At 42.1% G+C, this 22025-nt stretch overlaps 1 protein-coding gene and 1 pseudogene across 5 annotated transcripts in view; one reads left to right on the forward strand and one right to left on the reverse strand.

Annotated features, from left to right (window-relative positions):
- LOC128584393 (histone H3-like) overlaps window positions 1–17477 on the reverse strand; it is a 42435-nt pseudogene extending 24958 nt beyond the window's left edge.
- The window catches only part of RPH3A (rabphilin 3A), a 325966-nt gene that overhangs the window by 41530 nt on the left and 262411 nt on the right, over window positions 1–22025 (forward strand). The window lies entirely within an intron of this gene.

Genomic DNA, 22025 nt, shown 5'->3' on the forward strand with positions numbered 1-22025 from the left:
GTTAATGATTTCCTGTTTTATTTCTTCCTGCACCCATCTGTTATTCAACGGAAGATTGTTTAATTTCCATGCCTTTGTGTGGGGTTGAAAGTTTTTGTTAGAGTTGAGCTCCACCCTTAGTGCCTTATGGTCTGAGAAGATACAAGGTAAAATTTCAATTCTTTCGATTCTGTTGATATTTGTTTTGTGTCCCAGGATGTGATCAATTTTGGACAATGTTCCATGGGGTGATGAGAAGAATGTATATTCTTTATCTTTGGGGTGGAGTGTTCTATATGCGTCTATCAAGCACAGTTGTTCTAGGGTCTCATTTAAATCTCTTATATCTTTGTTTAATTTCTGTTTAGAGGATCTGTCCAGCTCTGTAAGAGGAGTGTTAAAGTCCCCTGTGATTATGGTATTATCAGATATCATATTGCTCAGACTGAGTAAGGTCTGTTTCAAGAATCTGGGAGCATTTAAATTGGGTGCATAAATATTTAGAATTGAAATATCTTCTTGTTGTATTTTTCCCTTGACCAATATAAAGTGACCGTCTTTGTCTTTTTTGACTTTAGTTGCTTTAAATCCACATGTATCTGAAAATAAGATTGCAACTCCTCTTTTCTTCTGAATTCCATTTGCCTGAAAAATTGTCTTCCAACCCTTGAGTCGGAGCTTTAATTTGTCTTTTGAAGCCAGGTGTGTTTCTTGCAGACAGCAAATGGATGGCTTGTGTTTTTTAATCCAGTCAGTCCATCTATGTCTCTTCAGTGGGGAATTCAAGCCATTAACATTTATTGAGATAATTGATAAGTGTGATAGTATTCTATTCATCTCATTTTGTGAGATTCCATTGCTTAGTTTTATCTTTTGCATCAGTGTGGAGGTTAGGTTCTGACCTTTAATTTCTGAGTTCTTACTTGGCTGCTGATCCATTGTGGTGGTCAGTGTGCAGAACAGGTTGAAGTATTTCCTGTAGAGCTGGTCTTGTTGTGGTGAATTTCCTCAATGTTTGTATATCTGTAAATGATTTGATTTCTCTGTCAATTTTTAAGCTTAGCTTAGCAGGGTACAGAATTCTGGGCTGGAAATTGTTCTGTTTAAGTAGATTAAAGGTAGATGACCATTGTCTTCTTGCTTGGAAAGTTTCATTAGAGAAGTCTGTGGTCACTCTGATGGATTTGCCCCTGTAGGTCAACTGGTGCTTACTCCTGGCAGCTTGCAGAATCTTTTCTTTTGTCTTGACTTTGGGCAGGTTCGTCACAATGTGTCTTGGAGAAGCTCGGTTAGAGTTGAGGTGACCTGGGGTCAGATATCCCTCTGAAGGCAGTGTGTCAGAATCTTTGGTGATGTTTGGGAAGTTTTCTTTTATAATATTCTCTAGTATGGCTTCCATTCCTCTGGGGCATTCTTCTTCCCCTTCTGGAATTCCTATGACTCGTATGTTGGAACGCTTCATAAAGTCCCATAATTCTGACAGTGAACGTTCTGCTTTCTCTCTCTTCTTTTCTGCCTCTTTTACTATCTGAGTTATCTCAAGAACTTTGTCTTCTACCTCTGAAATTCTTTCTTCTGCATGGTCTAAACTGTTGCTGATACTTTCATTGCATCTTTAAGTTCCCTAAGTGACTGTATCGGTTCCTTCAGCTCTGCTATATCCTTTTTATATTCTTCATATCATTCATCTCTTATTTGATTCTGTTTTTGGATTTCCTTTTGGTTGTTTTCCACTTTATTAGCAGTTTCCTTCATTGTTTCCATCATTTCTTTCATTGTTTTCAACATGTGTATTCTAAATTCCCTTTCTGTCCTTCCTAACATTTTTTTATAGGTGGAATCATCTGCAGTAGCTACCTCATGGTCCTTTGGTGGGGTTGTTCTGGACTGGTTCATCATGTTGCCTGGAGTTTTCTGCTGATTCTTCCTCATGGGTGATTTCTTTTATCTGTTTCCTTGCCCTAATTTTCCTTTCACTTCCTCTTGCTCTTTAAGTTCTTTTGCCTGGGGACTAAGGGTTACAGGACCAGAAGGGTGAGAAGGTTGAAGAGCAAAAAAGGGATGAAAGAAAGGAGGACCGAGTGATAAGAAAAAAAAAGAAAAATAGAGAAAGTAGAGGGGGGTGAGTAAAAGGAATATTGACAAAAAGGAGAGAGGCACAGAAAGAGGGAGACAGAGCAATATAGGTGTACAGTAGGGTACTTTGACGCAACTTTAAAAAAACCTACCTTCTGGGGGTGCCCAGTTGGGTGGTTCCCTTGAGGTCAGCAGCTCTTTGCTAACCTGATCAGACACAGTACCCCACCTCCACCAAGTAGAGAGGAAAAACAAAAATGCTATAAATCAAACCAAAACAAGCAAACAGAAAACTTTACGGGATAAAATTGGGTGAAAAACCAAATAATAGTGGTAGAAACACTAGCAAATATGAAGTTCTACTTATTGAAAAAGGCAGCAATGGGAAATTATAATTAAACTAGAAAAATTGAGAAAGAAAAAGGATCTGTATGGAAAAGGTTGAACTTAAAAAACAAAACAACATCAACAACAACAACATCAAAATAAACAAAAAAAACAACCAAACCAAAAAAAAAAAAAAGACAACACAACCAAAAACAAAGCAGTATGTATATGTTATTGAATATTGTCTGGGCAACACGTGGTCTTCTGGGGTATGAGATGTTAATCACAGTTCTGATAGGACTGGAGGCTGCTGATTTCTCAAACCCCAGCAGGTAGACACCCTAAATCTCTCTTCAGCCCACTTAAAAGGCACTTTGAACTTGTAAACTTGCTGAGCAGAAGCTTTCCCAGGAAAGTGCTTGTTGCTGGAATCACTGCTAAAGTGGCTATCCACTTACCCAGTGTGCCAAAACCGGTCTCACTCTGCCCCTGAGGGTTAGGGCTGCAAGGCAGCTCAGACCCCACCCTTAGACTACTTGGTCGCTGGGTTACCAGCTCCCACCCGATTCTAGCTCTGCGACCCTGAGGGCAGAGCTTGCCGGGGCAGATCGCTCACAATGGCTCCCTGTGACCCACAGCCAAACACTATTAGCTCTGTCTGGCTCAGTGGCTCAGACGGGGGCCCTAGACAACGGCCAAAGTTCTCCGCACTCCTGCTCAGGCTCTCCCCAAGGGAATTCAACTGAATGCCAAGTCCAAAGACACCAAAACAGATCACAGGTAAGGCCTTTCTGGTTTGCAGTCTCGCTGCTACTGAACTTACAGTTGCGGGTGGGTTTAGATGGATTGAACACACGCGACCACTTGCCATTTTAGTCCTCCTCTTGGGGTCCAGAAGTCTCTCGCTGACTCCCTGTATCCTCTCAGGGGTGATGATAGGCAGATCCCACCAGCCAGAGATGCCTGGAGTTCTATCTCCCCAGAGTCACGGTGCCCAGATGCAAGAAAGCTGTTACTCGGCCGCCATCTTGCTCCGCCTCGGGATTCTGATACTTTTTATATTGGGTGACTTATGCACTGGTCTGTGCACTTCCTTTAATTATATCCAGGCCTCCTGCATAGGATCCGGCACATGGCAAGTACTGCAAAAAATAGCTAAAGTGCAACACGATTAAAGACAGAAAATCTGTGTTGCTGCGCATTTTTTTTTTTTTCTTGTAGAGGTTTCGTGCTTTGAGGGGAACCCTGCAGACCCCGGCAACGAGGAACCCATCCCATGAAGATGGGCTGGCCTCTTGCTCCCAGCCATCTGGCAAACCCAGGCCCTACCTCCCTGGGGCCTTCTGTGATCATGCCCCACAGTTGGGGCCAGCCCTTTCCCTCAGCCTCCCGGCACTTGGCCCCAGCTCCCAGCTCTGGCCACCTGAGAGGTGGTCTCCATGGTAACAGTTTTGGGGACATTGAGCTGGAGTGAAGGAGGAAGGGTGTCAGGTGGGCCAGCCTTTGCCAGGGACCCACTCAAACTAGGGTGCTGATTCCTGTGCTTCTGATGGAGACCTCAGCTGCAGAGTGTGGCAAGTCCACGCCAATTGGAGAGGTGCTGGTGCTTGTCTTTCAGTGACTTCTTTCTGACCTTGCCTCTTCTTTTTGCCCCATCCTCCACTCCACAACACCATCCAAGGATCCTAGTGCCTCCAAAGAACTGTAAGCTGCCCAATGGGGTTGACTGAAGGCTCTGGAATTTCAAGCTGGCTCTCCCCCTTACTGGTGGTATGACCTGTGGATTAAGTTATAATATTTACCCTCCCTGGTCTCAGTTGCACCATCTGTAAAATGTTCTTTTTTTGTAAATGTGAAGGGATAATCTGTGAAGCCCTTAGAGTGATGCCTGGCAGCTAGTAAGGGATCAATAAATGTTTCTCTATATTATCTGTTAATTGAGATGTGCTCAGGACTCTCCATGGTATCAATCTTATTCTCCCTTCCTATGGGAGCAACTTCTTTCCCTTGCTTCCTTGTCTTCCTTTCTGCCAATCAGAACTTACCTGGGCCCTGCTAAACAACTGGTTTCTTTATCTCTGATAAGTGGACCCATTCTCAAATGTTCAGGGTTGAGTTAGAGATTTTTCAAGAGGTTTTTGTGTCTTAGAGGAGAATTCCCAGAGATAGTAATACTTAAATTCCAAGACAAAAATGTTTGGAGGGAAAAATTTTCCAAGAACCAGGTTGTAGGAGGACTCAAAAATAACAGCGGAGGCACTAAAGCACAGAGAAGTTAAGCAATGTGTTCGGGGCCACACAGCAGGTAAGTGGTGAAGCTGGGATTTGAACCTAGGTCTGCTTTTCAATTGATCTCATGCAACATTCTCCTTTCCCTTCTCACCTGGTCTCTTAGTTATCCGCACATAGTGATGGATTGGAGTGATCATCTCTCAGATCCCCTAAAACAAATGGTCAAACACCAAAGAGCTGAAATTTGAGTAGCTGCAGCTTCCTTGCAGAGACAAAGGAAGCTTCAGTATTTCTGAGCTCAGCTGGGAGGACAGTCTTTGTCACAAACATTTCTTCTTGGTGGGTAGATTTGAGAGGCATTAGTAATGCAGATCTTGACTCTGGGCAAGGACCCAGATCTCCATTCTCTCTCCTGGCTGAGCCATTTCCTAAAAGTACAAGAAGACAGTTTTTTCCCTCCTGAAATCCGAGGTCTAAAGCTGAAGTAGCTTAGTGCCCTGGAGCCTGAGCCCCTTCTCTTTTGCGGTTTGAAGTATTTCTCGTCTCCCTTTTTGTCCCCTGCTTTCTTTAGGGAGCTGGGGGTGTCAGGAAGAAAAGAAAAAGGGGTAAAGAAGAACACTGGAGACTCTGGGGTCAGAGTGAACAAACGAACATTCTTCCTGATCCTCTGCATGTGATTAAGACTTGCACATCCACGCTGCTGAGCTGTTGGCGTCAGTTGTAATTAATCTTAGGCACCTTGGGGTGGCCCAGCATCCCCAAATGGCTGCTCTTGTCATTTAGCCAGTCTCAGTAGGGGGAGCTTGAACAAAGGCTGGTAGGATTCATTGTTGCTGTGGGCGCAGTTCAACTTACCCACTTACTCATTCACTCACCTAGCTGTTCATTCATTCCCTAGATAGTTATGGGGTGCCACAGCCTTTGCTCTCCAGGGCTCCCCAAGTGGCAACTGTTGAAATAGCAGGAAGAACAAAGTTTAATTGCAATGCAGAGGAGTCGTCCTTGTTTTTCCTCTGGGAGACTTCTTTTTTTATTATTAATATTAAATCATAGCTGTGTACATTAATGCGATCATGGGGCACCATACATTGGTTTTATAAACAGTTTGACACATTTTCATCACACTGGTTAACATAGCCTTCCTGGCATTTTCTTAGTTATTGTGTTAAGACACTTATATTCTACATTTACTAAGTTTCACTTTTCCCTGGGAGAGTTCTGAAAGAGGCTGCCCTTGATAGTCTTTTTTACCTTTTCAAAGGACAAAATCGTTCACACTTATTGTGATAAATTCAAACAAGGCTGAAGTGTATAAAGGAAATAAATAAAAGTCTTCTTGTTCTTTGCTATCAATCCCACCCCCAGAGGTAATCTGTGGCAGTGGTGTAGCATTTATCCTTTTGGAGTATTTTCTACATTTATATAGGGACATATTCAAGATGTCGGCTTCCAAGTCTTAGTATGATTTGTGGTTTTCCCCCACGCCATTTCACATGCAGAATCTAGTATGTCTTTGAGTTCTTGCAGAATTTATCCACAGGCACATGAGCCCTGTTGAGCAACGTGGAGTTTGCAGAAGCCTTCTCAGAGGAGGCAGAGGAAAGGGGTCATACTGAGACCATCCCCAAACCCCCAAAGGGCATCAAGCTCTGCCTTTGGCCGTGTCACTGCAGAGGCTTCTCCCTCAGTCTTACTTGCTTCTCCTCCCTAAATTCCCAATTGCTGGTATGGAGAACAGTTCCACAGTGCATTGGACCCTATTCCAGTTGCATGCCCTGACAAACACAGCCTGCATCTGACAGAGAGCTCTCACCCTTAGAAGGCACTTTTGGGATTACATCTTGCTGATGGGGCATGCTTTGGGCTTGTGTTCTCTGCAAGTTGCTTGCTAAAATGTTTTTCCTGGCTCGGTGCCCATAGCACAGTGGTTATGGCACCAGCCACATACACCAAGGGTGGCGGGTTCGAACCCAGCCCGGGCCAGCTAAACTTCAACAACAACAACTAAAATAGTTAGACGTGTGGTGGGCACCTGTGGTCTCAGCTACTTGGGAGGCTGAGGCAAGAGAATCACTTAAGCCCAAGAGTTTGAGGTTGCTGTGAGCTGTGACACCACGGCACTCTACCAAGGGCAACGTAGTGAGAATCTGTCTCAAAAAAAAAAAAAATATTGCTCATTTCAAGAAGAATTCTGGGGAATTAAATGTTTTCTGCTTCTAACATAGGGACTCATGTATACAGTTGTGTTTTTTAAATCATATTTATTTATTACCAAAGCAGGATTATACTACACAGAATGCTCTTTAATTTGCTTTTAAAAACATCTTTATTGAGATATAATTCATATGCCATACAATTTTCTCATTTAAAATATACAATTCAATGTTTTTTGTATCACATTGGGTTGTATAATTATCACCAGATCTAATTTTAGAACATTTTTGTCTCTTAAAAGAAACCCATTAGCAGTAACTACACATTTTCCTCCAGCCCCTGGCAACCTCTAATTTACTTTCTGTTTCTTTAGATTTATCCATATAAATGGAATCATTTTTGTCCTCTTCTGACTGGCTTCTTTGACTTAGCATAATGTCTTGAAGTTTCATCTGCATGGTAGTATGGGGCAGTACTTTATCCCCTTTAATGTCTAAAGAACATTTCATTATATGGATATACCACATTTTATTTATTCATTAGTGGATGGACATATGAGTTATTTTTTTCTTGCCTATTATGAAAAATGCTTCCTATACCATTTGTGAGCATTCGTGTTCAAGTTTGTGAGTAGGCATACTTTCAATTCTCTTGAGTGTATACTCAGGAGTGGAATTGCTAGGCCTTGTAGTAATTCTATGTTTAACATTTTGAGAAACTATCAAATTGTTTTTTGAGGCAGAGGCACCATTTTACTTTTTTTTTTTTTTTTTTTGAGGCACAGTCTCACTATGTCACCCTTTGTAGAGTGCTGTGGTGTCACAGCTCACAGCAACCTCAAACTCTTGGGCTTAAGTGATTCTCTTGCCTCAGCCTTCCAAGTAGCTGGGACTACAGGTGCCCACCACAACACCTGGCCATTTTTTGTTGCAGTTGTCATTGTTGTTTAGCTGGCCCAGGCTGGGTTTGAACCCACCACCTTGGTGCATGTGACTGGCGCTGTAACCACTGTGTCACAGGCTCCGAGACACCATTTTACGTTGCTACCTGCAGTGTTTGAGGGTTCCCATTTTTCAACATCCTTGTCAACTCTTGTTGTTTTTGATAACAGACATTCTAGTGGGTGTGAAGTCTAGTTTGATTTTTTCACTTATTAATAATGATGGACATATTTCTAGATCAACAGGTAGCAAGGGAGCGATCTACCTACTTGTTTTTAGTGGTATAATATTTTGTAGGATAAACGTACCCTAGTGATTTATCCCTTCCTTTTTTATTTTTATTTTTTGGAGACAGAGTCTCACTTTGTCACCCTCAGTTCAGTGCTGTGGCGTCGTAGCTCATGGCAACCTCAAACTTTTGGGCTCAAGCAATTCTCTTGCCTCAGCCTCCCGAATAGCTGGGACTACAGGTACCTGCCACAATGCCTGGTTATTTTTAGAGATGAAGGTCTCACTGTGGCTCAGGGGAATCTCGAACTTCTGAGCTGAGGCAATCCACCTGACTCAGCCTCCCAGAGTGCTAGGATTACAGGCGTGAGCCACCGTGCTTGGCCTCCATTCCTTTTTTGAATTAGTCAGAAGTAAAGTCCTGAGGTGATGTGGGCCATCCCATGGTGAAGGGGCTGAGTGTGCTAGCTCAGGTCTCTCTTTCTCCTCCTATAAAGCCCCTGGGCCCACTCCCCTGATAATCCATTAACCCATAAACCCTGCAGTACCCAAGTCCAAGCTGTGTACTGCTCTGCAGTCCCCAAGTCCAAGCTGTGTACTGCTCTGTGGTTTCCAAGTTACCAAAACAGCCCAACTCAAAGTAGCTCAAGCTAAAAAGGCTCACACAACTGAAAAGTCTGGAACTCATTACAAGCTTCAGGTATGGCTTGATCCAGGTGTCAAGTGAAGTCACTGAGACTCTCTTTCTCTACCTCCAAACTTTGCTTTCTTTGTGTGGGCTTCTTTCACAGGTAAGCTGCTCTTGTGATGGTGAATTGGAACTAGCTGCTACTGAGTTTCTCTTTTTCAATGGGGCAATGGCTCAAGCCTTTTGATTCCTCCCATTCTTTCTCCAAAGTTCAAATCCATTTCCTTACCCTTTCTACTAAGCAGTTACACTCTATTCCCACTCAGGTTTGAGCCTGCATACCCCAAACTCATCTTGGTGAATAAACCATGAGAGGTCTGACCAAACTCACCTTTCTTGGAGGGGAGTTGGCATGTTAAGAACACCATTCCCAGGGTGGCTAATCAACTTATGTTTTCTTCACTCAAACAAAGAAAAGGTACAACAGGGGGTGTTTTTGTGTCCCCTCTTGTTCAGGGGACATGCGACAGTACCTGGAGTCATTTTTGATGATCACAACTGATGGGGTAGTACTATTGGCATCTGGTAGGTAAAGGGCAAGGATGCTTCTAGGGACGCTACTGTGCACAAGGCAGCCCCGGTAAATGTCATCTGAGACGGCTGCAGCATAGTGACCGAGGGGGAGAGGTGAGAGAGCCTTTGAGGCCTTGTGGGCCAGAGTAAGGAGCTTCTGTTCAAAAATTGGATGCATAGAAATCATCCTTCAAAATAGTCATTGTTAATCATGTTTAACTTTGTTTTCATAAAGTGTCATTGTTATGGTTTGAATTTGTCCCCTTCCAAACTTGTGTTGAAAATCCTCGACGTGGCATGTGGCAGTATTGGGGGGGGCTTTGAAGAGGTGATTGGGTCAGGAGGGCTCTGCCCTCGTAAATGGATGAATCCTTTCATGGATTAAAGGGGATTAACCTTTTTGGCACCAGGTACAGGTTTCATAAAAAAAAACAACAACAATTTTTTTTCATGGATGGGTGTAGGGGGTGTGTGGCGGGTAGGGTCAGAGATGAAACAGGAGATGGAACTCAGGCAGTGATGCTGTGTGGCTTGGTTACTGATAGGCCACAGAGCAGTACACAGTGTGGGACTTGGGGACTGCAGGGTGAATGGACTAATGGATTATCAGGGGAGTGGGACCAGGGGCTCTATAGGAAGAGAAAGAGAGACCTGAGCTAGCACCCTCAGCCCCTTCACCATGGGATGCCCCCAGATCACCTCAGGACTCTGCAGAAAGTCCCTACAGCAAGAAGACCCTCACCATCAGGATGCAGCTCCTCAACTTTGGACTTAGCCTCCATAACAGTAAGAAATAACTTCCTTTTTTTTCAGTTTCAAGTATTCTGTAATAAGCAACAGAAAATAACACAGTCATATTTTCATTAGATGATCACACATCTTTATTTATTTATTTATTTATTTATTTATTTATTTATTTTTTTTTGTGGTTTTTGGCTGGGGCTGGGTTTGAACCCGCCACCTCCGGCATATGGGACCAGCGCCCTACTCCTTGAGCCACAGGCGCTGCCCACACATCTTTATTTATGATTTTGAACTTGGAGATAATATGTTTCTTAAAGGTCAGAATTTATGAATATCCCAAAACCTGGAATGGGACTTTTGGTCCAAATTTTGATTCAGCCAGGTGACCTGGGAAATCTCTGTTTTCTTCCCCCAGTGATACTCGACATTGCTCGAGCTTGTCAGTTCTCTAATTTTCTGTCTGTGAGATGGCTTTCAAGTTCTGCATCAAGATGGGAAGTAAGCACTCTTCTTCCCCAAGGACATGATTCTCGGGGGTGACAGTGATGTTTTTGTTTAATGCCAATTTAAAAAATAAATGGGTCATTGGTCTGAGTGGGTGACATCCATGTCAGTTGCTGTTTCCTTTGTGATTTATGTAACAAATTGGTTGAGGATCTCCTCAAATACAGGATGTGCTCCCCTGTTATTTAATAGTTTGCCAGATGATTGATTTCTGATGGTACCGATGATGATTTGGGGCATGGCATTATATGACCTCATGAATCATATAGACAAAAGTGGATTCTCTTTTTAATCCCTTTCATTCTTCCAGATGAGGTAATGGAGAGAGTCTCAGTTGGGTCCCTACACTTGTTCCAATTCCTCTCTTTAGTAAATAGACAGCAGGTCTTACCCTCAACGCCCGAAGGAGGTGAATATGTTTAACTAGAATTTAATATCATTTTGTTTCTATTGTTTTTACATTTTTTCTTATCCTTTCAGCAAGGATTGGGTTTCCACTTGTAAGAGTGATATAAAATCTTCCTCTAAGATAATTTTATTTCAGTACAGTGAATTAATTAAAAAAATGAATATTTGAGTAAATCAAGGCTCAGACAACTTTTCTGTAAAGGACTAGATAGTGTAATACGTGTCTTAGACCTTGAGAGCTCTATGGTTTCTGTTGTAACTATGCCATTGTAGTATGAAAGTAACCACAGATACTATAGAGCCAAGTGGTGGGGGGTGGGGTCGTGGCTGTGTTCCAATAAAACTTTATTTATAAAACCAGGGCTGGAATTGGCCTGTGGGCTGTAGTTTGGGATGCCATGTACTAGGTGATATCCCAAAACCTGGAATGGGACTAGTTGGTGATTATGTGCTGAGCTTTGGAGCCAGCCTGCTTGAGTTTAACTCTTAGCTTTGCTATTTACTGGCTGTGTATCCTGCACTCTCCATGATTCAGTTTCTTTATCTGTGAAATGGAGATACTAATGTCAATTCATAGGATCTTTGTTAGGATTATATGAGTTCACTTAGAATAATTCCTGATGTGCAGTTAAAGGCCATATCAGTGTCAGTGTTTATTAATGTTATTTTTATACACATATATAACCAAAAACTCCTAAAGGAGGTGTATGGTTGCCTGGAGATTGCGAAACACTGAATTTAGTAGAAAATGTGATGATGCTTGTTACAGCTCCTGAGTATCTATCCCCCTCCCCCCATTAGTGATTTCCCTGGGGTTCTGGGGGCATTTTGGGGATAAATATGGTGAGGAAAGAGCTCTATCTACTTACTGACACTGGGAAATAAAGCCCATGAAGGAATGGAATTTATAGTCCTGGCTCTGAGTGCATAAATTGACTTGCTTTCTTGTTTTTCTTCTTCCTATAAGATCTGACTATTTGCCAGCAGCAAGGCAAAACATCTGGTGCAGCAGGTGCTGCAAATGTTAGTAACCCATGTCGGTTTATAAAATCCACCAGAAGAACGAGCTCTGCTATCCCAGGTGGTTATATCCCAGGTAGAATAATGTAGATAATGTGGATTCACAAACATTAATAAAAAATTAGCATCTTAAATATGATATAAGTTTATTTCTCTCTAACATAGAGGTCTAGGTAGGTAGGTCAGAGCTAGCAGAGTAGCTCTGTAATGATCAGGCTCCTTCCATCTTGTTGCTTAGTGTCTGAAACATTTGACTTTCATTTATGGTCCAAAATGGCTGCTTCAGCTCCTGCGATCATATCTGTATTCCAGCCAGTGGGAAGAGGGAAGAGTAAAAAGAGACCCACTACTTTCCTTTAAAGACAGAACCCAGAAGTAGCACATATCACTTCTCCCCACATTTTATTGACTAGAATCCAGTTACATGGCCATACCTAGCTACATGGAAGGCTGATAATGCAGTTTGCCTAGGTGAACTTGAGGTCACCCAAACATTTTATACAGAACAGTGTTTCTCAACTGGAGGCAAAATTACCCTCGTAGTGAGCATTTAGAGATGTACAGGGGCGTTTTTGGTCTTCTCAATGACTGGGGAACATTCCTGAAATTTTGTGGGTGGGGGTCAGGGTTGCTAAACTTCCTAAACTGCGTGGAGCAGTCCTATGCAACGAAGAATCTGTGCTACCCAGGGTACCAACATTGTCTCTGTTGAGAAAGATGGCTCTGGGAGAAGTAGAAAACAGAGATTGGGAGACAATTTGCCATCTTTCACGCTGAGTTTATTTACAGCAAACATAACTGTGCCAGAGAACAATGCCTGGGAAGTTCTTGAGTGTGCAGGTTTGGGGTAGCCCTCAGTTTACCATAGGATCATGCTTTCTGAGGTATGCTCATCCTTTTTCTACTATACCCCAGACCTCCTCTCACGAAGAGTCCCCAAACATTCCTTTGCTCAGGTATTTTTTTGAATTGCTATTTTTGAAATCTGCAAGGGCTTATCATAACTGACGTGGGGAGGGGGACTCCCAACCTCAGGGCATCTGGAAGTGATGCCTGCAGAACTCACTCTCCGTCAGACCCTCCACTCCAATTTGTTGAAGCCAGATGTAAATCCCCTCCAGCCTATTATTCTACCTCTTGCCTCCTACAGTGCCTCTATCCACTCCTTCATTACATTTTATTCCTACCTGCAGAATATTTCCAGAAATACATAACCATTCACAATTACATCTTAATAATCCTCCAAATAAGTACACTTTATGTGTTTATTGCTTATGTTTTCTGATAACAATACATTTCCCTTCAGTATAATCCTCCTCAATGTTCTGCTCATATAAATATATACTTTATGCTATTTTTTTTTGTGTGGGAAATGTGTGACAGGAAACAGAATAGTATAATGAGCCTGAACATCCCTGTCACCCAGCTTCAACAATTATTCAACATGACCAGTGCTATTTAATCTATTCTCTTGCCTACTTCCTTCTAGACATGAACAGGCATTTTCTGAATGTTGGATAAATCAATGTTTCCTGTGGTTCCTATAGCCAGGCCCCTTTCCATATAACATTACATTTTCCGTTTTCCCCTCTGTCCCACTACGTCTTGTGCCACAGCGCACAATCCATAATCAGCAGCAAAAGCAGTGATAAAGACAGCCTGGAGGCAAAAGCTTTTAGTGACTCCTTTCCAAGATCTGATTCTTTTATGTCCTATGGATTTTTGTCATTGTATGACATGGGCCACTTGTGTAGATTATTTGAGGATGGCTTTGCTTATCTGTGGTGTTGAATATTGTAAAAATTATACATGGACCTTTTTTTTGGCTCATCAGCTTTTGTTATTGTTTGTGGGTTTTTTTTTTTTTGGAGACAAAGTCTCACTTTGTCGCCCTGGGTAGCGTGCATGGCACCATAGCTCACAGCAACCTCAAACTCTTGGGCTCGAGTGATCCTCTTGCCTCAGCCTCCCAAGTACCTGGGACTGTAGGCACCCGCTACAATGCCCGGCTTTGTTGTTGTTGTTGTTGTTGTTGTTGTTGCAGTTGTCTTTGTTGTTTTAGCTGCTCAGGGCTGGGTTTGAACCTGCCACCCTAGGTATATCGGGCTGGCACCCTACCCAGTGAGCCACAGGTGCCACCTTATTGTTTGCACTTTTAACATGTGCCCCAAGACAACTCTTTTTACAATGTGTGGCAAAGGAAAAAAAAAAGGTTGGGCACCCCCAAATAGTACCTGCTGGTTGGTACCATATATTCCCTGGATGGACCTAGTTGGTCTTGGCTTCTGCTATAGTTTGTATGTTTGTCCCCTCTAAATCTCATGTTGAAATGTGATCCCCAATTTTAGAAGTGGGGCCTAATGGGAGGTGTTTGGGTGATGGGGGTGGACCTCTCATGAGTAAATTAATGCCCTCTCTGGGGCAGGGGAGTGAGTTGTCACACTTTTAGTTCCCTCAAGAGCTGGTTGTTAAGAAAGAACCTGGCACCTCCCCTCTCACTCTCTTCTTCGCTTCCTTTCTTGCCATGCGATCTCTGCACACACACAGCTCACTTCCCTTTGCCTTCTACTGTGAGTGAAAGCAGCCTGATGCCCAGTCTTCCAGCCATCAGTATCATGAGCCAAATAAACCTTTTTCTTTATAAATTACCCAGCCATCAGATATTCCTTTATAGCAACACAAACATACTAAGACAGCTTCTTGGCACCAGGTGTGCTACTCACACCCACACACATCTTATCCCAATGGCCAGATCTATGTACTCTAATTAGATAACTGTCCAAGTTAATTAAATCTTACTTAATAAATGAGATGAATGTTGCTTCTTTAATCAATCTCTAATCTAATATTTGTCAAAATGTTTGTCTAATATTTGTCCATGGAACACTAATTTCTATAGGGATCCTGAAAACTGATCATTCAAAAAGGGTTTTACAGACAAACTCTGGAGAATATTTAGTTAAACAGACATGTGTTCTGCAGGACTTGTCAGAGCCTTTAACATGTTAATGATGTTGTAAGACTGCTGGGGGTTGTGGTGGTGGTGGTGGGGATGGTTGACTAACTCAGAATCGCCCCCACCTTATTTCAGCCCTTTATTTTTTACACTACCTCTCACAGGACCACTATTTTGGGGGAATGGTTGCTAGAAAAGCTCCCTTATTCATCTTTTCAGCTCTCAGCAGTTATCTCCATGTACAAATGAGGAAATGGAAGCTCAGAGAGTTTAGATAACTCATCAAGGGTCATGCAGCTGGGAAAAAGCAGAGGTGAGTTTCAAAATAAGGCTTGGGGCTTGGTGCCTGTGGCTCAAGCGGCTAAAGGTGCCAGCCACATACACCTGAGCTGGCAGGTTCGAATCCAGCCTGGGCCCGCCAAACAACAATGACAGCTGCAACCAAAAAATAGCCAGGCGTTGTGGTGGGCACCTGTAGTCCCTGCTACTTGGGAGGCAGAGGCAGGAGAATCGCTTGAGCTCAGGAGTTGGAGGTTGCTGTGAGCTGTGATGCCACTGTACTCTACCCAGGGCCAACAGCTTGAGGCTCTGTCTCAAAAAGAAAAGAAAAAAAGAAAAAAAATGGGCAGCGCCTGTGGCTCAAGGAGTAGGGCACCTGTCCCATATGCTGGAGGTGGCAGGTTCAAGCCCAACCCCGGCCAAAAAAAAAAAAAAAAAGAAAAAAAAAAAGGCTTGGCTGTGACCCTAACCACTGTGGAGCCCATGACCCCTCCTCTTCCTATTACTCCCTCTTTCTTCCCTCCCTTCCTTTCTCCTCCCCCTTCTCTTCTTTCTTTTCAGGACAGTTACCCTGGGGTATTCAATGCCTAATAAATATTTTTTTGAATTGAATAGCATCCCTGTTTGGAGCAATAGATGCTTAGTTCCCTACATTTTGATGGAATCAACTGTCAGAGAAATCTGAGTGTGTGAAAGTTCTGCAGAGGTAGGGGATTGTGGCCACAGAATTTAATACCCTTTGCAAATCTCAGTAACTTCCTGGAACTCTCTAAGGTGCATGGTGTAGAGGAGCGTGAAGAACAAGAAACATGACAAGTGGGAATCCTTTACTTTCTCAGATCTCCTCCAGATTTTTATCTCTTTTCTTTGTCATTTCCCCCCACCCACCCGTAGCCTACCTCAGCATCCTCCCTCCTCCCTAATCCCTAGCCTAGAAGAAGGGAAAAATAACTGCAGTGGAAATGCAGTCATTCTTAATAGGACATTTGTGTGTCTGAGGCATGGGAAATGGCTGGGTCACATTGAACAGCTACATATTAAGAAGCTTGGTTAAGAAATTGGGTGTAGCTGAATTAGGGCATGTTTCTATTTTCTGTGCTTTGAGAATTATGTGACCATAAATCTACTAATCAGACATGATAAATGTCTGGTGGCAGCCATACGCTAGTCTTTGCATCAGAGAAAGCACATTTTGAAAAGGTCACCATTTAATTTTGCCTCTTGCAACCAGCCTGCATCTTGGCTCTATTAAATTCAAAGCTATACAGTAAAATGCTGCTTGTTTGCTTACTTTGCCCTGGTGAGCATGTCTCATGATTCTAGCTATTGCTCGGAACCTGATGCTTTAAGTGATCTGGATCAGAAAGATGTGCTAAAGGTAGTTGAATGTGGAGGCTGGAAGCTTAATCTCAAAGAAGTGCTAGAAATTACAGAGATTTGCAACTATCTTCTTAGGAGAGAGATAAATGGGCTCTTATGGATTGATATGTAAAAGGACAGCTTCCTTCATTCTTTTACTCATTCATTCAATCAGGAGCTCATGAGCAGGTAACAGGAGCTTGGCTCTTTTCTAAGCATTCTGTATTCATTATTGATTCACTTAATCTTGGTAACAACCCTACATGGGTGAGGCACAGAGAGATTAAGTGACTTTCCCAAAGTCACACAGCTAGTACTTAAGAGACGGAGCTGGGATCTTCTAGATGTCATTTGTTGAGCTAGATACCTTTAGATGTTGGATAATTCTTCTGGTCTCTTGAATTCCACCAAAGATCTTCAAATCACCATCTGTAACAGCTTCGCTCAGTCCTTACACATTCTCATAAAACTCACACAAGTAGGGAAGAAGCTCACTTTCTGTTATTGCAGGTAGGTAGCTAAAAGCACAATGCTATCCAGAACAGCTGCGCGGCTCACCATGTTGAGTGAACCTGTTTGAAGATAAAGTCAACACAGAGAAAAGCACAATCATGACCTGGAGAAAGACCAAGACTTGACCATATTAGTTGAGTGCCTAGATCCAGCTGTACCTGAAGCAAAAGATACCTGGTCATTTTATATACCTGAGATGTTACATTAAAAAAAAAACACACACACTTTTTTTTTATTGTCATTTGCATTTATTTTATGTTGCATCTATTCCCGTGCCATAAGTTTTTTTTTTTTTTTTTTTCAGTTTTTGGCTGGGGCTGGATTTGAACCCACCACCTCCAGCATATGGGGCCGGTGCCCTACTCCTTTGAGCCACAGGAACCACCCCCCATGCCATAAGGTTTTGTTCCTTCAGTTTCTTCTGCGATATCTTTTTCTTCGGTGCTACCTCCTCTTCTGGTTTTGGAACAATTTGTTCTTTGTCAGTAAGGGTCATCTCGATGTGGCAGGGGGAGCTCATGGATATAACCATGAGCTCTGTAAGTTCAGTGGGCATCTTGGGTGCTTTATTCACCTGGATGTTCTCAATGACCAGAGGCTGTACATCTAAACCCTTAAGTTCACCATTCCTCTCTGCATTTTTAAGCATGTGCTGCAAAAATTCACCACCCTTTCTGGGCCATTGACCCTGTGTCCAGCCCCACTGTTCTCAATGACCAGAGGCTGTACATCTAAACCCTTAAGTTCACCATTCCTCTCTGCATTTTTAAGCACGTGCTGCAAAAATTCACCACCCTTTCTGGGCCACTGACCCTGTGTCCAGCCCCACTGTTTGGTTGGGCACGCCTACCAACTCCACCATTGTAAAGTTGGAATGACACACACTGCTTCTTTCTTTCTTTTTTTTTTTTTTTTTGTAGAGACAGAGTCTCACTGTACCGCCCTTGGTAGAGTGCTGTGACGTCACACGGCTCACAGCAACCTCCAGCTCTTGGGCTTACGCGATTCTCTTGCCTCAGCCTCCCGAGCAGCTGGGACTACAGGCACCTGCCACAACGCCCGGCTATTTTTTTGTTGCAGTTTGGCCAGGGCTGGGCTTGAACCCGCCACCGTCGTATGTGGGGCCGGCGCCCTACTCACTAAGCCACAGGCGCCTCCCACACACTTTTTTTAAAGGGACAACTTTCAGATACTTGGTGGCTTTTTGTATATGTCTACTCTTGATGGTCTGGACAGTTTCACATGCGTTCTTAAAGTGAACAAGAACATTTGAACCTCTTGACATGCATTGGGGGTTTTCTGGGTCAGGGTAAATGGTGAACCATTTTCACAGATGACCTTATGCTGCTAAGAGGAAGAAGAAGGATTTTTAAAACTTTTAAAATTGGATTTTGTTCAGATATAAACTGGAGTGTTCTGACTGTGAAGTCAAACATGGAGATACTGTGAGAGTGAGGTGAGAGTTACATAAATAAATGAAGCTTATAAAGCCCAGAGTTTGAAATGATGGTTGCTAGACTAAACCACGAGGCAATATAAATTTTAATATCACACTGTGTACCCTCCCTGATTTTTTCTTGACCCCACAACAAAGGGTCATGTTGTCCAACATCATCAGCATGTGTGAGTTTCTGCCTCGTTGGTAAAATTGGTCTCATTAAATATCTACTGGTTTCCTTGGTTTTATCAAATGATGCCTTTGTCTTTGGCTTTTTCTAGATTCTCTGGGTATAAATTAAACAACTGGATTTCCTCAGTTGTTTTCCCCCAGGAAAACTTGTTGTCCTCTGAAAGGTGTGCGTTAAGCACTGGAGCAAAGTACTAAAAACTGTGTTTTAAGATTGCTATCGCAAACAAACAAAAATTCTGCAAGCAGTGCTTGAACTAAATTCGGATCTTCCTTTTGGGAGGCAGGTGTAGGGTGTTTCAAAGCAAAGAGAGCTCTCTTCTGCAAATTTCATTTTTCTACTCCATCTGGAGCTGAAATTGCCATCCTTGGGGGTAAATCACATCTAGTTTGAATTTCAGAGGCTGTCTCTTAAGTATCTTCACAGAATTGTTCAAAGATTGCAATTTCTTCCAGTAGATCTGATTCATAAATTCGTGGGTGCAACAGCTGCTCTCTGAATCAATTTGTAAAAATGAGTGAGGTTTTGAATGGAGGGGGAAGGGAGCAGACAGCTTGTAGACGGCAAAGGAGGTAGTTGTATGGGAGAATGGTGACACACAAGGGCTCACACTCCTGGTCTAAATCCCAGTTCTTCCATGACTTATGGGACTCTGGACAATTTTCATATTGTCTTTGAGCTTCAATTTCCTCATCTGTAAAGTGAGGTTAGTAATGGTGGCCGCTTAAAGGGCGGCTGTGAAGATCTGATAGGGAATGTTCACTACTTAGGCCAGTGGCAGAGCTGTAGCACCATGTCCTGTGAGGAGACAGTAAATGCTCAAAAAATAGTACCTATTTGTATCAATCAGGATGCTTTTCTTGTGACAACAACTACGAAAACATCCTGATTTGACTGGCTTCAACAATAAAGAAAAGGTATTGTCTGAAGTAACAATGACTCCAGGATTAATTCAGCACCTTGACAACTTCACCCAGACCAATGTTCTTCTTATATTTGTCCTTTGTCATCTTAGTGTCACCAACCCTAATGGTGACAAGATGACTCTCCCAGTTCCAGACATCATTTTCAGATGCAATGTAATGTTGCAAAGAAGAGGCTCCAATTTCTTTGGGACTCTTTTTTCAGAGCAAAAATACCTTTCTCTAAAGATTCCAGTGGACGTCTCCTCACATCTCACTAGCTATAATCACATTACATGCCTAAGTCAGGCAAAGGGCACGAAACCAGAATGATGGGGACCAACTGGCGTATATCCCAGGAAGCTGGGAGAAGGTCATCCTTGCCCCAGAATCTTGGAGCAGATTGCATTTCCCAACAACAATATCTCCCATCTCACAATCTCATACGGTCTTCTTATAATGTGACTTTAAAAAAAAAAAATTGTATCTATTTGGGGGGAACAAGTGTAATTTTGTTACATGGATATGTTGTATATTGGTGAAGTCAGGGCTTTTAGTGTCTCCATCGCTTGAATCAGGTACATTGTACCCATTAAGTAATTTCTCATTATACACCCCCCTCACTTCCCCCCACCCTGCCACATCTGATATTTATCATCTTTTTTCCTTTTTTTAAAAAATGTATTTATTTATTTTCTTTTTAAAAAATATTTATTATCTGTTTATTAATAGTCATTCTGACTGGTGTAAGATGATATCTCATAGCATTTTTTGTTTTGTTTTTGTTTTTTTGAGCCAGAGTCGCATTCTGTTACCCTGGATAGAGTGCTGTGGCATTGTAGCTCATAGCAACATCAAACTGCTGGGCTCAAGGCATCCTCTTACCTTAGGCTGTCTAGGAGCTGGGACTACAGGTGCCCGACACTATGCCCAACTAGGGTTAGTTTTTCTATTTTTAATAGAGACTGGGATCCTGCTCTTGCTCAGGCTGGTGTTGAACTCCGAGCTCAGGCAATCCACTCACCTCAGGCTCCCAGAGTGCTAGGATTACAGGTGTGAGCTACCACACCCAGCTTCATTGTGGTTTTGATTTGCTTGGTGACATTGAGCATTTTTTCATATGCATGTTGGTCATTTGGATGTCTTCTTTTGAAAACTGTCTGTTCATGTCCTTTGCCCGCTTTTTAATGGGATTATTTGTTTCTTTTTTTCTTTTTGAGTTGAGTTCCTTATAAATTCTGGGTATTAGTTCACTATTGGATATATAGTTTGCAGATATTTTCTCTCATTCTGAAGGTTGTGTTGTGTTCATTCTGTTGATTATTTTGTTTTGTTTTGCAGAAGATTTTTAGTTTAATTAAGACCAATTTGTCTGTTTTTGTTGTCTGTGCTTTTGAGGTATTAGTCATAAATTCTTGGCCTACGCCAAGAGTTTTTCCTAGGTTTTCTTCTAGTATCTTTATACTTTTAGGTCTTACATTTAAGTCTTTAATCCATCTTGAATACATGAGTGATACAGACCCAGTTTTATTCTTCTGTTTGTGACAATCCAGTTTTCCTAGCATCATTCACTGAAACAGGTGTCTTTTCCCCAGTGTATATTCTCATTGGCTTTGTCAAAGGACAGTTGCCCTTAAATATGTGGCTTTATTTTTGGTCTCTCTATTCTGTTCCATTGATCTATGTGTCTGTTTCTATAGCAATGCCATGCTGTTTTGGTTAACTTTGCAGTGTATTTTGAAGTGAGGTAATGTGATGCCTCCAGCTTTGTTATTTTTGCTTTGAATTGCGTGGCTATTTGAACTCTTTTTTGGTTCCATATGAATATTAGTATTTTTTTCTAATTCTACGAAGGATGATGTTGGTATTTTGATAGGGATTTCATTGAATCTGTGATTGCTTGGTGTAGTATGGTCATTTTAAAGATATTGATTCCTTCAGCTCTTGAGCATGGGGTGTTTTTCCATTTATTTGTGTCACGTACAATTTTTTCCATCAGTGTTTTGTAGTTTTATTTGTAACAATCTGTCACCTCCTTGGTTAAATATACTCCTGGGTATTTTTGTTTGTGTAGCTGTTGCAATTAGGATTGCCTCCCTGATTTTGTTCTTAGCTAGATTGTTATTGGTATATAGAAACACTCCTGATTTTTTTTTTTTAATCTTGAAACTTTACTGAGTTCATTTACAAAATTGAAGAATTTTTTTGTGGAGTCTTTAGGCTTTTCTACATATAAAGTCATATCATCAGCAAACAGTGATAATTTGGCTTCCTCTTTTTCAATTCAAATGCCTTTTACTTCTTCTTGCCTAATTGCCCTGGTTAGGACTTCCAGTACAATAATCAATAGAAGAGGTGAAAGTGGGCATTCTTGTCTTGCTTCACTTCTTTTATTTGATGTTTTGAACTTGGAAAAATCTAAAACATGAGTGCTGGCTGTTTCCCCTGAAAATCAGAGAGCAATGCATCTGTTTAGTACACATATTGTAGGCAGACTTCTAACCATAGTGATTGAGGGTCCCTGCTCTCGAGCCAGACAGATGTGGGGTAAAATCTGGGGGGTTTAAATGACCA

Source organism: Nycticebus coucang, chromosome 4 (genome assembly GCF_027406575.1).
Source record: "Nycticebus coucang isolate mNycCou1 chromosome 4, mNycCou1.pri, whole genome shotgun sequence".
NCBI lineage: Eukaryota > Metazoa > Chordata > Mammalia > Primates > Lorisidae > Nycticebus > Nycticebus coucang.